This window comes from Palaemon carinicauda, chromosome 21 (genome assembly GCF_036898095.1).
Source record: "Palaemon carinicauda isolate YSFRI2023 chromosome 21, ASM3689809v2, whole genome shotgun sequence".
Taxonomy (NCBI): Eukaryota; Metazoa; Arthropoda; class Malacostraca; order Decapoda; family Palaemonidae; genus Palaemon; species Palaemon carinicauda.
This window is the reverse complement of record NC_090745.1, coordinates 14,400,779-14,413,804: the sequence shown is the minus strand read 5'-3', so window position 1 is coordinate 14,413,804 and position 13,026 is coordinate 14,400,779. Positions and strand designations below refer to the sequence as shown.

The following is a 13,026-nucleotide window of genomic DNA, read 5'->3' as shown; positions in this document are numbered from 1 at the left end:
CCTTTTTGCGTAGCTTAACAACTCGGTGTTTTTTCCTGTTTTTCTCGCAAATCTTGGATTTATTCAGCTTTTCATGGCTTCTCCGTCTTCGTTGGCCTCGGATAAGTTGAGTATAGTGTCTGTTATGTATAAATGTAGGCTCTTGGTAAAATTTTGAGTGATTAATAGGATTAATCTTTGATACAAGAGCCGTAGCCTACCAGAGGTGTCCTGGACACTGTCACTCGCTAGGTATAAATTAGTTAGTCAGATTGACATTCCTGGTTGTTTTGCTTAATAAATTTTAGCTATTTAGTTTTACATAGGATTTCCTTTCGTGCTTAGTATTATTTGGCGAAGTATTCGCCATTCTGGCCTACGCTAGGCCATGTAGCCTAGTCGTTTGGTCCTAGTACTTAATGCATGATTTTGGTTTTTCCGAGTGTAATTAAAATTTTATTGAAGCTTTAGGCTATATTTTATACATTTTAGACTGTGTGGAATATTTCCAAGATTGTATACGTGAGAGTTTCGGTGAATTAGGTAATCGATTCTCTTGGTGCCTAGGCTAATTGCTTATGGAGCCTTAGTATACTTTATCATTCTCCCCGGTTGCTTTCTTTTCTTCGGAGAAGGTATGCAATCCCTTTCCCTCTGTTTAAGCCTTGGGCTTATCCCTAAGTGGTTTTTTCCGAATTTATTTTCGATAAAACTATACTAGGGTGTTACTGTACCTTCCTGTTCCAGCAAAGTCTGGTTCAAAGAGGGACAGAACAACAGAGTTTTTAGTCTGAGTCCGTGTTGTCTGGCTTGGGGCAGAGTCCCCCTCGCTGACCTAACACTTACAAAGGGAGCTTAGCTCCCTTAGGTCACTATCGAAGGTTTCTGTAAGTTATGATTCCTTCTTTTGTGATCGACCAGACTAAGTCCTGTTGCTGTTCTCGGGGGAGGATAAAATCTTCCCTTGGGAGTAGCAACGCCTTCCTTGCTTTGGTGCTCTGGAAGCTGGCAAGTATTGCTGGCCCTTTCCCTTAGATCTCCCTTAGGCTAAGACAAAGTTCTTGGCTGCGGGTGATCTGTCACTAAAGCAAGGTTGGCAGGACCCTCTTGTCCCTTCCCCCTCTATCTCCGTAATGGCCTAGCCATTACTGTACTGTACCTTGCCGGCCGGCAGAGCTGGCCGGCAGGGGTATTACAGTACTGTACGTCATTCTACTTCTGGACCTAGTATAGGTTGGGATGTGGAATTGACTAAGCCCATTGCAGGCCGGCAGAGATGCTGGCCGGCAAGGGTCTTATGTTTTCGAGTGCTGCCCGGACCTCTCTTGGTCCCTCATCCATGCCTGCCGGCAGAGCCGGACGGCATTGGTCAAGGAAGCCTGAATTAAGTTTCTCCCCTTCCTTATATGCACTCTTTCGGTTGCCGGGCTCGGGGGGTTGTGTACACTCTTATCCCGGCATCCATTCTATTTTCTTCTAGTGCTGTACCTGTCCCGGCTGCCGGCCTATGAGGCCGGCAGCCGGGCAGGTGTAGTCTTCTGGTTCTTTTGCTGCCGGCTGGCATCGGTCTTGTACCTTTGCCGGCCGGCTTATGTCAGTCCTTGTCTGCCGGTCACCAAGAGTGTGGCCGGCAGCTGGGTACTACCTTGTGTAGTTGCTGGCCGGCAGTCATTGCCGGCCAACACTGGCTGTTGCTGGCCGGCAGCTGCTGCCGCCGGCACAGGCATTTGAACCAGAGTGCTGCCACCCTACAGCTGTTAAGTAGTATACTTTAAAGCTAGTTGTGGTGTGTGCCGGCCGGCAAAGGCAGGCCGGCACACATCCTCCTATACTGTACTAGTATTCTTCTGTATAGCATATACAGTAAGAAGAAAACTATAGTAAAAGTTTAGGTACAGCACTGTATCTTCTAACACTATTGTGTTTTCTTGCACAGCCCTTTGCTGTTGCCCTCAGACAGGAAGCAGAGTTCTTCCCCGTCTATTATCCAGGATTTTAAAATCATTGCCTAGGTGTGAGCTCCACCTGTTTCCTCTGGAAACCTTGCATTGGTTACTCTAGTAGAGATAAACCATTTTGATTTTATTATCTGGAAGGCTGCAACAATGGGTTGTGAGGGAAACACAAGTGTGTGTCTTTCCTTTGTGAATTGTTATGCTATACTATGCATATCCAGTGATACATAGTTCACTTGATACTCATGGAAATTTTTTCTCTTTACAGGAGGACCCTCCGAAGTGCGGAAATGTTTTCTGCAATGTCCGCAGCAAGAACCTCTGCGGACATGAGTGTTGTAGGAGACACGCAGCATGCGCTGTCTCCAAGGATGATCTCCAGTATTGGGACCCTCAGGTATGTACTGTATGCACTAACCTGATTACTGAGGCTTTTGATTCCCCTAGAACGGCGGAATCAAGGGATATAGCTAGGGAAAAGCTTCGTACTTGGGTAAGGGGCTTCAAGAAGAACACCTCTGGCCCTTATCTTCCAAGTGAGAAGATGAGGGCGTATCTTTTTCCCCAGGCATCAGCTGAGGCAGTGATTCCCCAGCCTCAAGAGGAGATCCCTCAAGATCAAGTCCAGGTGGACGAGGAAGTCGCAGATGCGATGCAAGACATCCAGTTGTGTGACAGGATGTCTGACCTGGACGAAGGTTTGGAAGAAGACCTCCTGGCAGAAGGTCAGGATCAAGTTCAAACCCCGGATGTCGTAGAGGATGGGGTCGACGAGGTGTCGGCTACTCCGGTTCAGATGCCGGAGCCCATCCCCTCAACATCGGCTGGTCTCCCAGTAGAACTGGGACAGGCCCTCTCTTCGATTGTTGGAATGATCCAACAAATGCAGAAGGAGAATCAGGAGAAGGCGGCTGCAATGGAACTGCGTATGCAGTCCCTAGCAGAATCACATGGGCCCCAGAAAAGGTTCAACGTGAAAGACCTTCCCATATGCTCAGATGCTAACCCATGGAGGTATGCTGAGCACATGCCGATGACGACTGGTAAGATCGTCATCTCGGATAAGCTGGGTTCAGTTCCCCTAGAGGAGGTAGAATTCTGGCCCAGCAAGGCATCATATCCGGACTGCTATGTCCGGCTGAGAAAAGAACCAGCTTCAAGGGAGGAGGCAGAGCCGAAGGAGGTCATTATTATGGACCACGCTAAGGCTCAAGCCCTACTTTCATCCTCGATGAAAGAGAGGGGCTTCTCGAATTCGAAGGTAGCTGCATTGAGCAAGAAGCTCCCTTCTTTTGTGTCCTCTCCTGATAGAGCCTTCCCCTTTTTACAAAAAGGGTTTGCGGCTGTCCTAAAGGCAGTCGAGGCCGGCAAGCCTTGCCCCTCCCTGGAGGAGTGTAAACCCTTGTCGCTGGCTCTGCCTATGGACCACAAAGACTGGAAGGATGTCCATCTGACATTCTCAGTGGGAAAGTTGGAGGCTGATATTGCCGGACGGCAATTCGGCGAGGACCTCCCCAAGCTGCCCGAATCTCTTTCACAAAGAGAGTTCGAGACCAAAGAAAGACTGGCTGCCTCAATGTCTCATCAGACCACTCTTGAGACAATGGCAAGTGACCCTAAGGTCCATGAAATGTTCATGGTAGTGGCTAAGTCTCACCTAGCCACAGTGACGAAGGACCTTTATGGCTTCATCAAGGCAAGGAGAGCTTGCAGGGAGGTCGTGTTCGCCGGGGCTTCGGTGAGACACGAACCAAGGAAATTAATCTCCTCCAACATTTGGGGAAAAGACCTTTTCCCTACCGATGTGGTCAAAGAGGTTGTTGATAAGGCCGCCGTGGAGAATAGAAACCTTCTCCAGAAGTGGGGCCTGGCTATCAAAAGAAAATCTTCCCCGGATGAGGGTCCTCAACCAAAGAGGAAGAATATGAAGACTAGGCTACCATTTCGGCCAGCCAAGCCTTATAGACAGCAACAGCAACTGCAATTGCCTTTGCCTCCAGTGCCCCAGATGGTGGCACAAACCCCGACTGCCTTTCAGTGGGTACCCCAGGCTGTGCCAGGTCAGTCAACCACATTCGCCCCAACGTTCGAAGGACAGTCTTCTTCCTTTCGTGCAAAACCTAGAGGAGCAGCCAGAGGCTCGTCTAGGCGCCCCTCAAGGGGAAGGGGATTCAGAGGTGGTCGTGGTCAGGGAGGCAAGACCTCAGGACGGCAGTCCAAGTGAAATGATACCGGTAGGAGGGAGACTGATGAAATTTTGGGATCGCTGGACTTTCGATCCCTGGGCCCAAAGCCTACTCAAGAATGGACTGGGTTGGAGCTGGTACAGCACTCCACCCCCATGCCTTCGGTTTTTCCAACACTCCACCCCCGTTTTGGAGGAGTACGTTCAAGAACTGTTGGAGAAAAATGTGATCCGAAAGGTGAAGTCCATCAAATTCCAAGGGAGGCTGTTTTGTGTTCCCAAGAAAGACTCGGAAAAGCTCAGAGTCATTCTGGACTTGTCACCACTCAACAAGTTCATAGTGAATTGCAAATTCAAGATGCTAACACTGCAACACATAAGGACCTTACTGCCCAAGAGGGCATACTCAGTCTCTATAGACTTGTCAGACGCCTATTGGCACATTCCAATCAACCGTCGACTCTCCCCCTACCTAGGGTTCAGGCTACAACGGAAACTGTACGCCTTCAGAGCCATGCCATTCGGGCTAAACATAGCCCCAAGGATTTTCACGAAGCTTGCGAGCGCAGCTCTCAAACAATTACGCCTAAAGGGAATTCAGGTAGTAGCCTACCTGGACGACTGGCTGGTGTGGGCAGCATCCGAGACCGAATGCTTGCAAGCTTCCAGTCAGGTGATCCAGTTCCTAGAGTACCTAGGCTTCAAGATCAACAAGAAAAAGTCTCGACTTTCTCCATCCCAAAAGTTCCAGTGGCTGGGAATCCACTGGGACCTTTTGTCACACAGTTTCTCCATCCCAACGAAGAAAAGGAAGGAGATAGCGGGCTCTGTCAAGAGACTTCTAGATTCCGAAAGGATATCAAGACGCGAACAGGAGAGGGTACTAGGCTCTCTCCAGTTTGCTTCAATGACAGACCCAGTGCTAAGAGCACAGCTAAAGGATGCAACCGGAGTTTGGAGAAGGTATGCATCAAATGCGCGAAGAGACCTGAGAAGACCAGTGCCGCCTCGGCTACGTACTCTTCTCAGACCTTGGTCCCAAGCCAGACATCTAAAGAAGTCGGTTCTTCTTCAGCCACCTCCCCAGTCGATGACGATTCACTCAGACGCCTCAAAGGAGGGATGGGGAGGTCACTCTCATCGGAAAAAAGTCCAGGGGACTTGGTCCAAGCTATTCAGGACCTTTCATATAAACTTTCTAGAAGCTATGGCAGTGCTCCTTACCTTAAAGAAAGTCTCCCCGCGTCACTCGATCCACATAAGATTGGTGACAGACAGCGAGGTGGTTGTGAGATGCTTGAATCGACAAGGGTCGAGGTCACCACCTCTCAACCAAGTGATGTTAGCCATTTTCCGATTGGCGGAAAAGAAGAAGTGGTACCTGTCGGCAGTTCACCTTCAAGGAGTCCGCAATGTGACAGCGGACGCTCTATCCAGGTTCACACCGATAGAGTCGGAATGGTCCTTAGACGCAGGATCATTTTCCTTCATTCTGAATCAAGTCGCAGAACTGCAAATAGACCTCTTTGCGACGAAAGACAACAAGAAGTTGCCCCTGTACGTGTCCACGTACGAGGACCCCTTAGCGGAAGCAGTGGACGTAATGTCCCTCGACTGGAACAGATGGTCCAGGATTTATCTGTTCCCTCCTCACAACCTTCTGTTGAGGGTCCTCAACAAACTGAGATCCTTTAAGGGGGTAGCGGCAATAGTGGCCCACAAGTGGGCGAACAGTATGTGGTTCCCCTTGGCGTTGGAACTACAGATGAAGTTCGTGCCGCTACCACATCCAGTTCTGACCCAGCGAGTCCAGAAGTCGACTGTCTGCGCTTCATTACAGAAAACCCAGACCCTGCAGCTCATGATTTTCTCGCCCTAGCGGTGAGAAAGCGTTTCGGGATTTCGAAAGCCAGCATAGACTTCCTAGAGGAATACAAGTGCAAATCGACTAGAAGGCAATATGAGTCATCTTGGAGAAAATGGGTGGCCTTTGTAAAGGCAAAGAATCCGCAGGAGATCTCAACAGACTTCTGCTTATCTTTCTTCATCCACCTCCATGGCCAAGGGTTGGCAGCTAACACGATTTCAGTGTGTAAATCGGCTTTGATGAGACCCATTTTATTTGCCTTCCAGATCGACCTAGGTAACGAGATCTTTAATAAAGTTCCGAAAGCCTGCGCTAGGCTCAGACCTTCAGCACCTCCAAAGCCCATCTCATGGTCTTTAGACAAAGTTCTTCATTTCGCCTCCCTGTTGAGCAATGAAGAATGTGCGTTAAAGTATTTGACGCAAAAAGTTATTTTCCTATTTGCACTCGCGTCCGGGGCCAGGGTTAGTGAGATCGTTGCCCTCTCGAGAGAGGCAGGTCGTGTTCAGTTCCTGGATGGGGGGGAGCTGAACCTGTTTCCGGATCCTACGTTTCTCGCCAAGAATGAGTTACCCACCAACAGGTGGGGTCCCTGGAGAATCTGCCCTCTGACAGAAGATGCATCTCTATGTCCAGTAGAATGCCTAAAGGTCTATCTTCGTAGAACTTCAGACTTCAAGGGTGGTCAACTATTCAGGGGAGAAACATCAGACTCAAATTTATCTCTGAATCAACTCAGAGCGAAAATCACATATTTTATTCGCAGAGCGGATCCTGACGGTACACCCGCAGGTCACGATCCGAGGAAAGTTGCCTCATCCCTAAATTTCTTTAATTGTATGGATTTTGAACATCTCCGTTCATACACGGGCTGGAAGTCTTCCAGGGTGTTCTTTCGCCACTATGCGAAGCAAGTAGAGGAACTTAAGAGATCTGTGGTAGCAGTGGGTCGTGTAGTTAACCCTACTGTTTAACTCTGCGAGGAACAGTGGTCTTAATTGGGACGATTAAGTCCAGGGTGAGTGTGTAGGTACATACTGTACTACAAACTAAATGAGGGCACCAAGTGCCAATATAGACTGTTCCTTCTTTCAAAGGTGAACCTAGCATAAGTTCAGACATGTGTGCCAAGCGTTTCTAACGCTAATGTGATTGATTTGTAATACAGATTTTTTATGACTTGATACCTTGGTATCTTATTAAAGTGGTGTTTAATGGTTTTTCTTTCAGATAAACAAGTTCTGTTTACTATCATACTTATGCTTAAAGTTTTGGGTTACCCTCTTTTATATAAATATATATATTTGTTGTTAACCTGTCTGTTTATTATCTGTCAATAAACTTGTTCTTGAGAACCTTGCGTCTCTTTCACCTGTGTCAATTTATTGGTATAATTGAGCATTTTAATTCTATGTATCTTATCTGGGATAATTCTGATAGAATTGTTCTGTTATGCAAGCTATGTTGCATTGGTTTATGTAAGTCCCCTAATGGGAGGACTCCGTCCCATAAAGGGACGAGGGCGGTTTTATTAGTTTCTTCCTATGCGGATATAAACCTTTGTCCAATACAAGTATTGTGCGGATTACTGGTCAATATATTGACGCAGTGGTTCTATACAAACTATGCTTTACTTAATATAGGGCGAGACCACTATATTAGCTTGCCTGGTATTCATACATAGATATATGTACTCTTCGAGACTTTCCAGAGTCTAGTAGGACTCTTCCCTGTAGGGGGCAGGAAGCTCTAACATAGTTTATAGTTAGTTGAAAAGATGTATAACGGTAACATCTTAGGTCTCTAGGTCTAGTCGACCGGGAATAAATACCTCCGGGGAGTACGGCACGTTCTGAGAATCCACAGATACAGTAATGCTCTGGTACACTTCCATCAGGACGTCATGGCTTGAGCCCAAAAAACGGATTTTGAGCGAAGCGAAAAATCTATTTTTGGGTGAGATAGCCATGTCGTCCTGATGGACCCGCCCTTGCCTTTCTAAGAAAGGGCTGTAGGACCCCTCCCTACATACAGTATCTGTAGCACCTCGTGTACGCTACAAGGAATACAGATGGCGCCAGGATTGGCGCCAGGCACGCATACGAATCGGGGGATAGGGAAGCCTTGGGAGCGGCTCCCCTTTTTCTTTCCCGAATTCGTATCTCGTCAATCTCCCTCCTACGAGACGAAATCTCTGTTCAGGTCGTAGATTGCCATGTGACGTGTCTAGAATACGTCCTCTGATATGTCGCGATATCCCTTTCACGAGGGATACTCGCTCCAGGAGTTAGAATTCTGGTACCTTAAGGTAAATTCTCTGGGAATATCGCCGTAGTTGTAATATACCCTAGGAAGCTACCCTATAGGAACTTCCATCAGGACGACATGGCTATCTCACCCAAAAATAGATGTTTCGCTTCGCTCAAAATCCGTTTTTTACCGAGAATTTCCGATTAAAATTTTGGTTTTTTTTAAGTGTTAACTATTTGTAATTACAGGTTTCATTGTCAACGAAGAACTCTTGTTGTTGTTGTTGTTGTTGTTCTTCTTCTTCTTCTTTGTGTTGTTATTCATATTGTTTTAGGATGGCTACTATTATTATTATTATTATTATTATTATTGTTATTATTATTATTTATTATTATTATATGTTGGTAGATCATTTAATTGGTTAATCATTATTTCACACATTTCACGTTCAAATGAATCGATTTATATTTATATACCGATATATGTATATATATATATATATATATATATATATATATATATATATATATATATATATATATATATGTATATATATGTATATATATATATATATATATGTATATATATATATATATATATATGTATATATATATGTATATATATATATATATGTATGTATATATGTATATGTATATATATATATGTATATATATATATATATATATATATATATATGTATATATATATATGTATATATATGTATATATGTATATATATATATGTATATATATATGTATATATGTATATATATATATGTATATATATATATGTATATATATATGTATATATATATGTATGTATATATATATATATATGTATATATATATGTATATATATATTTATGTATATATATATGTATATATATATTTATGTATATATATATATATATATATTTATGTATATATATATATATATATGTATATATATGTATATATATATATATATAGACCTGCATTTTATTACAGGGATTTGGAATGGTCTGTAATGTGTATACTTAAGCCCTTAGTCTCGTGTATAGCTTTTTCAGAACAAGGATGCTTACGCATTAAAACTAGTATTCAGGCTACTAATTTTGAAGTTGTCGGCAAGATTAGAAAAATGTTCTATTCGAATTCGGTTATTAGCATCGGATCAATCGCAAAAAAAATTTTAGCGTCCTTTATAATCCTGTCGACTTCATCCTTTGTTATACAATTAAATCTCTTTAATCTTATGTGTGTGTTTGGTACAGCACCAATCTGATACGGAATATCTGTAGAAGATTAGAATATATTCCACATTTAAAGAATTCTAGAAATGTATTAGCTATACCCATCCGGTAGGTTTTTTTCATTTACGTTTCCCACTACACCATTTAGGGGACGAAATAACTTATTCAATCAAGTCTGTTGCTAACTCTCGGATTTATTTTCTTATAGCATTCAGTTTATTCCTACTTAATTAGGTGATTATATATTGTGCATTTCATGGTTTTGTAATCCGTCCATGTATTTTCAACTTTCCCTCTTTACGTCTTTTCCTTCTTTCTGTAATGTCGCGCCATTGAACCCAGGAGAATTTTACTTAACAGTTATAGTATTTTCCGTCAATGGATAAAATTATTCATTTACATTTACCCTAGGTAATCAACTCATATCTACTCCAAATAAGCGTTAGTTGCCATGACTGCAGGAATTATTGATGACATTCATCTTCTTTAGTAACTCTATCAATAAATATTGCACGGAGAGAAATTTTATTTCTAAAGCTTTTTGTCATTAGCACTTTTTCTGTAAGGGTATTAAAAAAGGCATAAGTTACTTTTAATACTTAGTAATTTGCTCATAATGCTTGGCATGATGATAATTGTAACATGTTCAATACCATAATGTTTTCTTGAAGTTTTGTCACAGGATCAGATTGCACGTTCTTCATGTCAGCAGTGGGGGGGGGGGGGGGGTGAGTAGGATAGGTGGGAGTGGACGAGGACAATAAAGAGTGAACGAGTGAGGGCAGGCAATAACCATTATGAAGATGTACATTACACCAAATTGCACTCTCTCTCTCTCTCTCTCTCTCTCTCTCTCTCTCTCTCTCTCTCTCTCTCTCTCTCTCTCTCTCATTACAAATTCGTTTTTGTTGAATACTTGTACGCATTAGTTAATTTATCTCGTCTTGTTCGCCTAGTTATTTCTCTTGGAAATTCTTAAAATTACTTTTGTGTTTTTTCCGTATAGTGATGTTTCACTTTTAGAATCGTAGCCTTTTTAACTCGTAGTACTCTGCTCCTCCAATTAGGATTGTAATCTCAGTGATGATGATTATGATAGTGATATTATTAATAAAAAGAATAAGAATTAGTAATATTAATATTGATAATGCTAATATTGACATTGTTTTTAACATCTACATAAATATAAATAACACTGATCGCATGAAATAAAATGATTTGGCGATCATGGTGGTTTGCAGAAACTTCCATAGCTTGAAGTAAAAGAATAATGGTCTTTTCTGCCCTAAAATTAGGCCTACCGTTGAATACGGTACTTTAGCCTTTGGGTAACAACCCACACATGTGATGGATGCATACGTTGATGCATATTTACAAAGTACGAAGAATGGAAGTAATAGTACTGGTCAATGGAAAAATGTTCATGGAATATTACTATTGTTTTTATTTTTAATACGATTTCAAGTAACACGGATCTCAAGGGAAAATTAAACTTGATTTTGTCCTTGGCGTTAGAGTTTAGACGAAAGACACTCTTTAAAAGTAATTCATAGCTACAGTATTTGTAAAGATAATCGTAAAATTTATTCATAGTTATTTCTAAATTTCATCCTAAAATCATTCATAGCTACAGTATTTATATATTTTATCCTAAAATCGTTCACAGTTATTTATAAATTTTATCTATAAATCATTCATAGTTACTTCTTGAACTTTGTTTTCTAGATTTTGTGAAAATTATTTGTAGTTAGTTTTAAATTCTAAAATTTAGTATCTGTCGAGTTTTATAACTTTGCTTTTATAAGTGTAATTCTGTTTATCTACTGTATATATTTACCCGCCAAGTTTCATGGAAAACAATTTGGTCCTTAGAAGTGCAGTTCAGTTGCACCTTAGTTTTGTCTTTTATTTTTTTACATGTTGTTTTAAGAAATTATGCTTGTAAATGCTATTAGTTACTGTAAAGTTTTCGGTTACATTTCTTCATATTTAGGTTTTAGGGGAAATAATCTAAGTCTTTCATACGTGCAAATGTTACGTTTTAGTTTTGAAATTTCTTATTCAAGCAGTTTGGCATAATTCAATTTTAAAGTGCAGTTCAGTTACATTTGAATTTCACAGTTTAAGGTTTTAGGAGAAATACCTTATTCTTAAGAGTAATTATTTTAATTTTTCCTTTTTCCATAATTTATCGATCGTATTTAAAAAGATGAAAATAGTTCTTGAAGTGTGATTATAGAATATAGATTCGCTCATGTGGAGAAGCAGTAGATGTATCATCTTTGGAACGGTAACAGATTGAGATATGCTGTGACATTTGTATGATAAAAAGTTTTTGCCTAGTAATATTTCTTGTGGCATTTTACTCTACTATTTGCATTGATTTATCATATCTTGTCTTGAAATGTTTAAAATTATCTCATTAACATTTTTTGCTTAATTGTGCAAGATTTTCAGAATTTTCTTACAGAAGATGTAACCGCTGGTCAATCGTTAGATGGTCTCTGTTCATCTCTCAGCCTATCGGGAATATTTCTCCATCATCGTGAAAAATAACACCAAGTTATTAAGTTGTGATTAACGTGGTCTTGAATACTGAAGAATGAAACTAGGATTTAATTATCGCCTTTTTGCCGTCATAGGTTATTGGTATGATGGTTGTATGTGCTGGTTGTTTCCACTAAGTCAAGACGCAGGTTTTAAAATTTTATCAAACAAAGGGATTTTGCTAAGAATGAAACTTATTACTAGTGGTTTAATCATTCTTGTTCCTACACACAATATAAACCACCGACCTTCGAAAGGAGTATAAACTCAGCGAAGCTGGAATGGCCGTTAAGGCCGATTCACACGACCCGTTTTCTTTCCGACAGACTGGCCGTCGGTTAAGCGGCGTCTAGCTTTCTTAAGGACGATTCACACGACCCGTTTTCTTTCTGACAGGCTGGCCGTCGGTTAAGCGGCGTCTAGCTTTCTTAAGGACGATTCACACAACCCGTTTTCTTCTGACGGGCTGGCCGTCGGTTAAGCGGCGCCTAGCTTTCTTAAGGACGATTCACACGACCCGTTTTCTTTCTGACAGGCTGGCCGTCGGTTAAGCGGCGCCTAGCTTTCTTAAGGCCGATTCACACGACCCGTTTTCTTTCCGACAGACTGGCCGTCGGTTAAGCGGCGCCTAGCTTTCTTAAGGACGATTCACACGACCCGTTTTCTTTCCGACAGGCTGGCCGTCGGTTAAGCGGCGCCTAGCTTTCTTAAGGACGATTCACACGACCCGTTTTCTTTCCGACAGGCTGGCCGTCGGTTAAGCGGCGTCTAGCTTTCTTAAGGACGATTCACACGACCCGTTTTCTTTCTGACAGGCTGGCCGTCGGTTAAGCGGCGTCTAGCCGTCGGTTAAGCGGCGTCTAGCCGTCGGTTAAGCGGCGTCTAGCCGTCGGTTAAGCGGCGTCTAGCCGTCGGTTAAGCGGCGTCTAGCCGTCGGTTAAGCGGCGTCTAGCCGTCGGTTAAGCGGCGTCTAGCCGTCGGTTAAGCGGCGTCTAGCCGTCGGTTAAGCGGC

General features: G+C 42.5%; 1 long non-coding RNA gene across 2 annotated transcripts in view; it reads left to right on the top strand.

Moving 5' to 3' along the window:
* LOC137615181 (uncharacterized) overlaps window positions 1-13,026 on the top strand; it is a 66,032-nt gene that overhangs the window by 7,245 nt on the left and 45,761 nt on the right. Inside the window, exon 2 of one of the 2 annotated variants that reach the window (XR_011039185.1) lies at window positions 11,938-12,116. The exons of the other annotated variant lie outside the window; for it this stretch is intronic. This is a non-coding gene — a long non-coding RNA (uncharacterized lncRNA). The remainder of the gene's footprint in view (window positions 1-11,937; window positions 12,117-13,026) is intronic. 2 annotated transcript variants of the gene reach the window in all.